At 39.9% G+C, this 10,663-nt stretch overlaps 1 long non-coding RNA gene across 3 annotated transcripts in view; it reads left to right on the plus strand.

The window, feature by feature from the left end:
- LOC110341417 overlaps positions 1 to 9,959 on the plus strand; it is a 191,709-nt gene extending 181,750 nt beyond the window's left edge. For all 3 annotated transcript variants that reach the window (XR_005876593.1, XR_002383356.2, XR_005876594.1), the window contains exon 4: positions 9,600 to 9,959. This is a non-coding gene — a long non-coding RNA (uncharacterized LOC110341417). The remainder of the gene's footprint in view (positions 1 to 9,599) is intronic.
- The last annotated feature ends 704 nt before the right edge of the window (positions 9,960 to 10,663 follow it).

A 10,663-nucleotide genomic window follows, 5' to 3' on the forward strand; every position in this document is an offset into this window, starting at 1 on the left:
TTCAATGGGCAACTGTTTTGAGTTTGGAAAAGTCTGATTTTGTAATCACACATTTGCTAGAAGTTATGATCATCATGGGAATACCTATACAAATTAAGGCAGACAGTGCTCCAGTATATACTTCTAATAATATAAAGCAGTTCTTTGCTTATTGCAATATAAAACATATTGCAGGTATACCATAAAATCCTATAGGACAAGAAGCCATCGAAAGATCAAATTGAACTCTAAAGAATATGCTAAATAGCAACCTAGATGCCCTTCAACTGAAGAATGGATAGAGAAAATGTAGTATATATACACAATGGAGTATTACTCAGCAGAAAAAAGCAACAATGAAATCTTGAAATTCACAGGCAAATGCATGGAACTGGAAGAAAACATACTGAATGAAGTAACTCAATCACAGATAGACAAGCAGGGTACATACTCACTCATGTATGGATGTTAAACATAGAGCAAAGGTTTACCAGCCCACAGTCCACACCACCAGAGAAACTAGAGAACAAGGAGGACTCCAAGAGAAGAACATATGCCCCCCCTCAAGAAGGGGAGAGGAACAAGACCCCTGAGCAAATTGGGAGCATGGGGGGGAGACAGGAGGGAGGTGGGAAGGGGAGAGGAGGAGAAGGGGAGGGGTTGGAGAACAGGAGGAATCAGGAGGACTGAGACAGGGGAGGAATAGAGGAGGGCAAGAAAGGAGATGCCTTGATAGAGGGAGCCAGTAGAGGTTTGAATAGAAGTCTGGCACTAAAGAAATGTTCAGCATTTCACAAGACAAGGGTGACCCCAACTAAGAATTTAGGCAGTGGTGGAGAGGCTGCCTTTGATGCTCTTCCCCTATAGTGAGATTGATGACTACCCTGGTTGCCATTCCTAGAGCCTTCATCCAGTAGGTGAGCAAAGCAGAAGCAGGTACCCACTGCTAAACACTGAGCCATACGCCTGGAATTCAGTTGTGGAGGGGGAGGAGGTATGAGCAAAGAAACCAAGATTGTGCTGGAGAAACACGCAGAAACAGTTGATCTGACCTACTGTGAGCATGGACACCCTAGTCATAAGACTGGGGAACCAGCATTGGACCAAAACAAGCCGTCTGAATGTGGGTGCCAGCTGGGAGACCTGGGCAGTCTATGAGAACTCTAACAGTGGAGCCAGTGTTTATCCTTAGTGCACAAATGGACTTTGGAAGCCCATTCCCTATTCAGGGATACTCTCTCAGCCCAGATACATGAAAGAGGGTCTAGGCTCTCCCCCGAATGATGTGACAGACTTTGATGCCACCCCAGGGCCTCACTCTCCTTGGGAAGTGAGTGGCGAGTGGGTTGGGGGGGCATTGGTGGGAAGCTTGGGAAGATGAGAGGGTGAGGGAATGGGAGGATTGATATGTAAAATAAGATTGTTTCTAAAATAAAAAATTATATAAAATAGAATATGCTAAATAAACAAACAGGGGTAATAAAGATCCCCAGGAATTGCTTTATTAACTTTGAATTTTCTAAATGCTAATGAGAAAGGAATGACAGCTGTGGAGAGACATTGGGTAATACAAAAAAATCTACAGGAATTAAGTCAGCCTGTATACTTTAAAGATGTGCTGACATCAGAATTGAAACCAGAATATGTGTTATGCTGTGGAAGGGGTTTTGCTTTTGTTTCTACAGCAGAAGAAAAGCTATGGATACCATCAAAATTAATAAAGATTAGACTTGAACAAGAGAGACCTCTTGATTATAAGAGTTGATAGTTCATCAAACAGCATGGTCGTTCAATCTAAACTAACTTTAAAACTAACAAATGCTTTTCATTTATTTGATCAGATATAACTTACCATAAGGGAATCTATTCAAAATTAGGGTTTGGAATGTTTTTGTTTTTAGGAGAATAAAGGCATCTAGCTAAGGAATCTTAAAACCATTGGACAAATGAGACATCTGAAGAAAAAGGACAAATTATCCAGAAAAAAAATGTCCCAAGAAAAATAGTATATTGGTCTATTGGTATATCACATTTCCAACAGGATAAAATTTCATAAATTTTTCTAAATATTTGTTTCTGCTTTTCTTTATAGACATATAATGCAAATGGTCTTTTTGTAGTTCCAGTCCAATTAAAAATTAAAGCTGGTTTTAGAGTTGGAGTGTGGCTCTCTCCTTCTCTAAACCCAAGCATGATTGTCTAAGGGAAATCCAAAATCTCTGTCTCATGTCAGAAGAGGCACCTGATATGGAACAGAAAAATAAAACAAAAACAAAAATTAAGGGACTATTGTATTATTACCAATCTTCCACTCCATCCCCCCTCCTCTCCCCAGGGAGGGTAAGGCCTTCCACGTGGGATTTTCAAAGTCTGTCATATCATCCTGGTGACTCTTTAAAATATTTCTTAAGGTATAAATGTTATCTCAAAATGTATAAGATTATATATATATATATATATATATATATATATACATCTAAAAATTTTGCCAAGATACTAATGGTTATATCTAGTACCAATTAATTATAGAAAAAGGCTTCACCAAGTTTTCTGTATGTGATTTGTGGTTTGAGTCTCCATGAGAAAACTAGGAATTTAAGCTTTTGTACTCTGGATGTATGTAACAAATATTGATCCTTTAACCTCTTTGAGATCTGCTGCATACGATATTTAAAATGTTTAAGTTTTCTGTAATGAACCATGACCATGTGTAACAGAGACCTTTGAATTCTCCAAAGGGATGGTGTGGCACCACAATAATGATGCCACCAGGACTATGACAATGCCTCTAAACTGAAAAACACCACCTAATGACTGGCTTTGGACTACAAAATGCTGAGGACAATTTTGAGATGGCTAGTCGAGATGCTCCAGCCTCGCAGACTACTCTAGCCAAGACTTGAGATAAGCCTTGCACTTTCGCATTACACAGAGAATAAACAACAATAACAAAATGATACTGTTACTTCTCGTATGCCCTTGACAATTAACCCAATTTTTTCTTTTCAGGATCCCCTAAAGAATGCCATCATCTCCAGAGAGTAGGGAGTAAATTTAAGAGCATGACACCCACATTCCTAAGAGGTACAGTGGGTAGTTTTTCATCATTCAACAGATTATAGATATTTGTCATCATTTTGGGTGGTTGTTTACAAGTTGTTATTTATAATGGTCAGGAAAAAAGCTGAACAAAGCAGATAAGATTCAGGATTAGAAAAAGGGGAATAGAAATGATAGAATAAAAGGGTAGATTATTGAAATCTACTCTGAAAAGAAAAAGGGTGTATATAGACATGATAGGATGTAAGGGTAGATTATTGTATTCACTCTGAAAAGAAAAAGGGGATATAGAAATAGTATGAAAAGGTAGATTATTTAATCTAATTTTAAACCAAAAAAGCAATTGCTAGTTTTAAATATTTTACATCGATAGGGATCTTTGTATATTGATACAAATTTAAGATTATTGTTTTAGAACATACTGTACATACGTTTCTAGTCTTTTTTTAAGGCATTGCACCTATGCAACTCATTTAACTATGAAATGCAAATTTTTAGCCCTTGAAAGTTATTATTACCAAATATTTAGGACAATAAGGAAATGCAAGTTAGCAATTAGTCACTTATTACAATTGAACTTATTAGGTATGTTTTAAAGGTCAAATATTTTAGATAGATCATTCTTCAAACACTGCAAATATATACAGAATATGACATTTTAGATGTTTTAATAGCATAGGTTCTTTTCTTTTTATATGACAATGAGTCAAGTCTGCTCCTGGCAGCACCAGTCTACTTCAGAGAATATAGTGGGTATCTAGGGGACTCCTCATGGAGTTAACTTTCCTTGTAACAAAAGTTAGAAACTGGGTAAGAAAGTGTTCTTGCCTTGATTTCTGACAGTATGCTATCCAAATTGGACAAGCAGGACACAAAAGTATGTGGTTGCCAAACTTTGCCAAGACGAGGTAGGTCAGTCTTTCAGAATATCCTGCTTCACAGAAAAGTCTGTTAGATATACCAGGTCTGTAGGATGAACATGGAGGCACCAACATTACAGAGGAACTTTGGATGACTGTCTGAGCTGCCAACTGTTTCTGACATTTCTCACATATTTTGGAAGTCACTTGCTTGCATTTCCTGTTTACTCAGGTAATATTATTTCCTTCTCAGGTCTCTGGTAGAGTTGAAGACTTTATAGTCATAGTTATAGTTTTTCTTGTTTACAAATTCAGAAAAGAAATTCACTAAGGAGGTGTAAAGTGTACAGGGTTGAGAGATATTAAGTGATAGTTTTGGTAACACAAGTTAGAATAAAAAGTGAATTAGGTACAAACTTTTGTACTCACCAAGATAGGAGAGATACGTAATATTTTCTCTGAATTTGTCAATTGCTAATAGACTAGACATTGTTGATAAGAAATTTATTGCCTGTATATATTGTACTTACTGTATATTTTTCATATATTAGTTATAACCTTTTTTATTTTAGACAAAAAGGGGAAATGTGGTGATATCTTGTTTTTACTCTAACAAATAATGCTTGCTGAAGATCAAAGGTGCAGCTAGTCACTAGTTAACCATAGAAGTCTGGAGGTCTGAACAGACAGGAAGTTAGATGGCTGGGTCGAGAGAGGAATATAAGGTGGGAGGAGACAGGAGCATGGCCTCTTTTCATTCTGGAGATTTTGTAGAGGTAAGAACTCTCTAGTGGCTAGCTGCTGTGCTTCTCTAAGCTTTCATCTTTTACCCTCTAATATCTGACTTTGGGTTTTTATTATTAAGACCATTTAGAACTTTGTGCTATATAGCTCCAAGGGATCTATCTCTCTATTATGGCCTCTGTGGTCACTGAACACACATGGAAAAAAATGAATCTGAAAATATTTGTGGTGCCAGCTGAAGAAAAGATCTGGAAGCTTCAAGTCAAGATTATCTGTCTTCTGAAGTTCCTTGTGTCTTCCAACTCTCACATATATGAGCACTAAAACCTTTGTAAGAATGTTGGTTGTTGAAATGATTCGGAATGATGTGATCCATTGTCATCAAATTAACATTGTTCTAGACTTAACCAGTGGAATGTAATCAAGCACAGAGATTAGTTTTTCACCTCCTTTGTGCTATCTTGTTTAGGACAGAGTTGGGCATCTGGATCAAGGTACTGTTTATGCGCATGCTAAACTGTTAGTTCAGTGGGGTTTATTTTCAACTCAAGAAGTTATGAGTGAATACTAACATGGCCTTTCTGGAAGCTGTTATGTTGGAATAAACTTTATATCCTAAGTTGTCCTTCACTTGTCAGATATATTGGTTAGGTACCATGCAGAGTAAGTGGGGGGTATTTTTCAAAATTAACAAAATACCATTTTTCAAACAGCAATTTATTTCATGTGTATGAGCGTTTTGACTGCATGGTATGTATGTGCACCAGTGCATGCCTGGTACCTCAAGAAGCCAGAAAAGGGTGTTAAATCCTTTGAAACTAGAGTCCTATATGGGCACGGGGTACTGAACAAGGGAAATTATATGCTAGTGTGACAGAGCAAAATAAGTAACATGGACATTGGTTCTACTAATGGAACCCAATGGAATATTGTTCTACTCAGACTGGGTATTGAGAAGAATTAAATGTTGGAAAATATCTGGGAGAGGGACAGATTGAGGGGAGGGGCATTCATGTCCCTTGGATGAGATGTGATAATATACAATATTTTGAGAAAGCCTGGTGAGTCCTAGACACTTTCTATACTACAAAGTACAAAAGCAGGAAAAGGTAAAAATATATTTACTGTATATAAACTGTAGGTAATGGAAGAAATTTAAGACAGTTTTTAAAATCACGAGAAACACTGATTCTTATATAGTATAGTCAACATATTTATATCTGCAATTGAGGCTGATAGGTCCCTCTGGTTCTTGAATGGGGAACTTGCTTGAAAGAATAATGGTGGAGAAGCTAGGAGCCAGACTATATTATTAGCACATAAGAATCTCAGCCAGGAGGATTGCTGTGAACTGATGACAGCCTGGGCTATATAGTGATTACAGGGCTACCCCGGGCTCAACAAAGCCAAAGCAACCAAACGCAAAAAGAGACATGAATAAATGAAGCAGGTCACCGTTTTCTCTAGGAGAGTATAAAAAGTGAACATGGCATAGAACACCAGGCAGCAACTCTTAAGAGAGGCAGCAGTGTCTCAGCATCTTCAGCATGTGAGGACCGAGCTTCAACTCTGTAAATTATCCATGAGCCTTCTGCTTTACACAAGCTCAGCTGGTCCACTGAGGCAGCCACTAGACACACCAGGCTGCTTCTCGCTCTCATCCTGGAAAGTTCAGTATCACCACTCTCACTGCTTTTTCCAGTGGAAGGGTCCTTCCTCTCTCGTCTGTCTGGAAAATTCTAGTATGCTTTCAATTTTGTACTATCTTATTCAAGAAACTTTTCACCCATCCCTCCCCCAACTTCTTTCTTCTTGGACCCTCAGGGCTGCCTGCAAACACTTCTGTTGACAGTTACTTCCTGCTGAGTCCTTACTCTATTGGTCAAGTCCAATAATTGTCTCAGTTGGCAAAGTGCAGTACCACTGTAATATACCCCAGGTTATTAATGGAGAAACTAGCAAACGTGCCCAACATCTAATGCTTGGAGACTTGAGGTCATCCTTGTATTTCTGTGCTTTTCCTAATGTCCAGTTGTTTAATTTCTTTCTCACATTTTACACCATCGACTGAATACAACTTCTATGTTTCTGTGATGGCTGTTAAGTAAATACCAGGTGTTCAAAAGCTGTTTTTATTTTTGAGGAAAGATCTCATTTTGTAGCTCAGGCTGGCCTTAAAGTTCCAAATCAGTGTTTATCAGTTTCCTAAGCAGTGTTATTTACTTAAGAGACACCATTCTACATGTGGTCACTACAAAGATAAATATGATCGATGTCTTATCACTGAAAAGTTAAATAAAGATTTCTAAAGCTTATGGAATAATGGGGATCTAAATTTGGATGTATATAACCGAGGAACAGGACAGAGGGTGGAGCCGACTATGGCAGAAAATGCCCACATTAGCATAAATTCCCTGAAGGCTTCATAGAGCTGGCATCATTTGACTTGAGAGATGGGGTTTTGGAAAAATTTGGAGTAGCTACAACAAAGTTGCAGAAGTATGAAAACTCCTGGCATGTTCAGGGGAATGGGTGGCTTAACATGACCATAGAATAAGGTGTAAGGTTTAATGTAGCAGGAAGGGCAACATGGGGCCAGGCTGGGATCGAGAGAGCAATATATGACCTGCCTAGGATATTGGGCTTTCTTGTGCAAGGTGTTGTTCCAGATTTTTATGCTGAAGCCCATGTGTCTGAGTGTGTGTATGTGTGTGCGTGTGTGTGTGTGTGCGTGTGTGTGTTTGTGTGTTTGTGTGTGTGTGTGTGTGTGTGTGTGTGTGTGTGTGTACAAGAGGGAAAAGCTAAAGCATGTTCCATGGGGTAGATATAGACTGGCAATGAAGGAGGGACCAATTCCAGAAATGTTAGACTCATAAAGCCTGGTTTCTGGGAGGGGCAGAGTCAGCAGGCATCTTCGTCTGAGCAGACACAGCAAACTTCCATATAGACTCAGTAGTTCATGATCTGTGAGTCTGGGAGCTCACAGTGCAGCATGGCGGGCTCTGGTGAGCCACCTCTCCTGGGGGATGCTCTGCTTCCTTGTATTGAGTCTTCACATGATGAAAAGGTGAGATAGCTCTCTGGGTCTCTGAGGTGTGGACACTAACCTCATCCTCACGACCTTAATACCACCAAAGTCCCTGCCCACTGCCAAGTATGATCACACCAAAGGTTAAGTTTCCATTCATGAGATTTGAGGGGACACAAATGTTCACTCTACTGGGCATAGCTTCTGGCTTCTGACTTGGTGGAATAAGTTACTTTTCACTTTTCTAGATTTAGGAGAAACGGCAGGCATGGATACGGGGGGGGGGGGCGGGAAGACCATGCACGGTGTGCTTCCTGCTGTGAAACACGAGCTTTTCTGTTAATGATGATCTGCAGTCATTTCTAGGTTGTCATTGGCTGTGTGGCCTTGGGAGCATTGTTAAAGAAGTCAAGTCTAACTGGGAGATTCCAATTGAACTTTGCAGGAATAGCTAGAGTAATCAAGTTACTTAGTGAATTGTTGAACAACTGAGGAGGCATCGGGGTTAATGCTGTGCATTTATTAGATTCTAACACTAGTTAGTGCATGTCCACAATCTAATTTCCCAAGCTATCATGGTACATTAATATTTAGAGAAATTCAATTCCGGAGTGGCACTCTCAGAAAACACTAATTAGCCATTTTCACACCATAAATTCACTATCTATATTAATATTGGTGTATCTAAAGAAGTCAGCATCATCTCCAGAGGAGTGGTCAGTGGATCATCTCTCTCTCTCTCTCTCTCTCTCTCTCTCTCTCTCTCTCTCTCTCTCTCTCTCTCTCTCTCTCTCTCTCTCGTGTGTGTGTGTGTGTGTGTGTGTGTGTGTGTTAAGGTGCACATGGAGGCTAGAGGACACCTCTGACTCCTGCTGTCACTTTTTTATTTCTGAGCAAGGGTCTCTCCCACTGATCCAGAATTCCCCCAGTAGATTGGGCTGACAGGCCAGTGAGCTCCAGGGACCTACCTGTCTCCATGTCCCCAGTGCTGGATGAGAAGTGTATTTTTTCTAAATACATGGGCTCTGGGGTTAGAACTGCAGTCCTCATAATTGTGAGGTAAATAATTTGCAAACTGAGCTATCCCCATAGCCTTGATCTATGGTTTAAAAATAGTGTTAGTTTGTTGGACAGCATGAAACTCTAAATATGACACATGTCCTCAGTTGAAGACATTCTGATGGAGAAACCACAGAGATTTGCCAAGAACAACAAGAAATTGGAAAATCTCATTCTTAAATATTTTGTTGCCTTTTTGCTGGGAAACCATAACAGACAAGGTAAAAAAGAAACAGGACTATGTTTTATACATCTCTACCCAACCAAGCCAACATTTAACATAAGCCAAAATATAGGAATTTGTCCTGAAAGTCTCTGAGTCAGGGGAGACCAGGTAGTAGATTCCTCATCAAGCATGCAGTGGCCAGATAGCGCTTGATTGGAGATAGACCCATTTTAATTGGAACAGGCCCCTGAGGAAAAAAGACAGACGTCAGCAAGCAGCTCTCTGGATAAACAGTGGCTGGGAGAACAGTGAAGCAATCGTGTTCTTATTTCATTAATTCTCCTTAAAAATAAACTTAGCCTGTATTCTCTGGAACCAAGAGTATCAACCCCATGCTTTCAAGGGAAGTGGATGTGTATGTTATGAATTCATTGTCTGGACGTCTGGAAAATGTCACTGAGCAGGGTAGACGTTTATCAATCTCTGCAGCCACAGGCAAGGAGCACAAGACCAGCCATGCTAGAAGCAAAAGTCTCCCCGGGAAGAGATCTGACATCAGCCGCTACGATCACTCACCTGCTGTGAGCAGAGCAGAAAGTTCAGGATAATGTGGGTCTTTCCCTATCTGCTGAACACAAGTAGAGCACGATGTTAATTGGACTGTATTATGGTGCTTTTATTTTTAACTGTTATTTATTCACAGGTATCTGCCCCTTGGCTGTCATCCCATGTACCCAGGCACAACGCCATCCATCACTGCTTGATCTCAAGTTTCAGGACACATAGCCCACTTCTGACAGGAAGCGTCAGACACTTTGAAGCTATATTCATGCGTTCACGTCAGAAATCTATGAATGGCTTACTAAGGAATGAGAATGGGGCCAGCGAGAAGAAGGCGAGGGCATTGGATGTGCAAGCTTGACCACCTGACCTTGAGCCCTGGCACCCAGAGGGGAGCTGACTCTCCGAGGTCATCCTCTGACCTCCACACATGCATTGCGATGTGTGTTCACTTGCGCTGTCCCCTATATGATGCGCATGCATGATTATAATACAATTCAAATAAAAAAGAAATGAAAAGAATTCATCATCTCCTTTTTGTTTCACTTGCCAAGGTTTCCCCGTCTTCTGGATCTGCATGACGCATGAGAATCTGACATGAAATCTGTAAGAATGGGTGGGGTGCATGTTTATGTTTTTAGGTTGAATTAGTTCATATAGTACTCTGTAATTAGATATTTTGAACTCTCTTAGACAGGACGCGTTAAATCATCGTTTGTTATTAAAAGTCAACAATCTGCCACTCCTAGCTGGTGAATTATACTTGTCTACTGGTTTATTTTAAAAGTTAGATTTATCTATTTTACTGTATGTGCTTTGCCTCCCTGTATGATTGTACACAGTATGAGTGCTGGTGCCTGTGGGTTGTCAGATCTCCTGGTACTAAGGTTACATGTGCTTGTGAGCCGCCCTGTGGATGCAGAGAGATGAACCTGAGTCCTCTGCAAGGGCAATGAGTACTCTTAAATGCTGATTCATCTCTCCAGCCCCTAGCTGAAGTTTTAAAACCAGGTGGTTCTGCTTGTAGAGTTAGGTTTTTAAATAGTATCTTACAATACTTTATTCAAAATAAGATCTGAGGTGATATGTGAGTTCTGATTGGGGAAGTAAAGTGACTTCATTCCCCGTGGCTAAGCATCCTTTTCAACACATACATTCTAGCTCATACTCCTCGTAAGCTGTTTTTCTTCCCAACAAAGAATCCAG

The sequence above is a fragment of the Mesocricetus auratus genome, unplaced genomic scaffold (assembly GCF_017639785.1).
Source record: "Mesocricetus auratus isolate SY011 unplaced genomic scaffold, BCM_Maur_2.0 Super-Scaffold_100001, whole genome shotgun sequence".
NCBI lineage: Eukaryota > Metazoa > Chordata > Mammalia > Rodentia > Cricetidae > Mesocricetus > Mesocricetus auratus.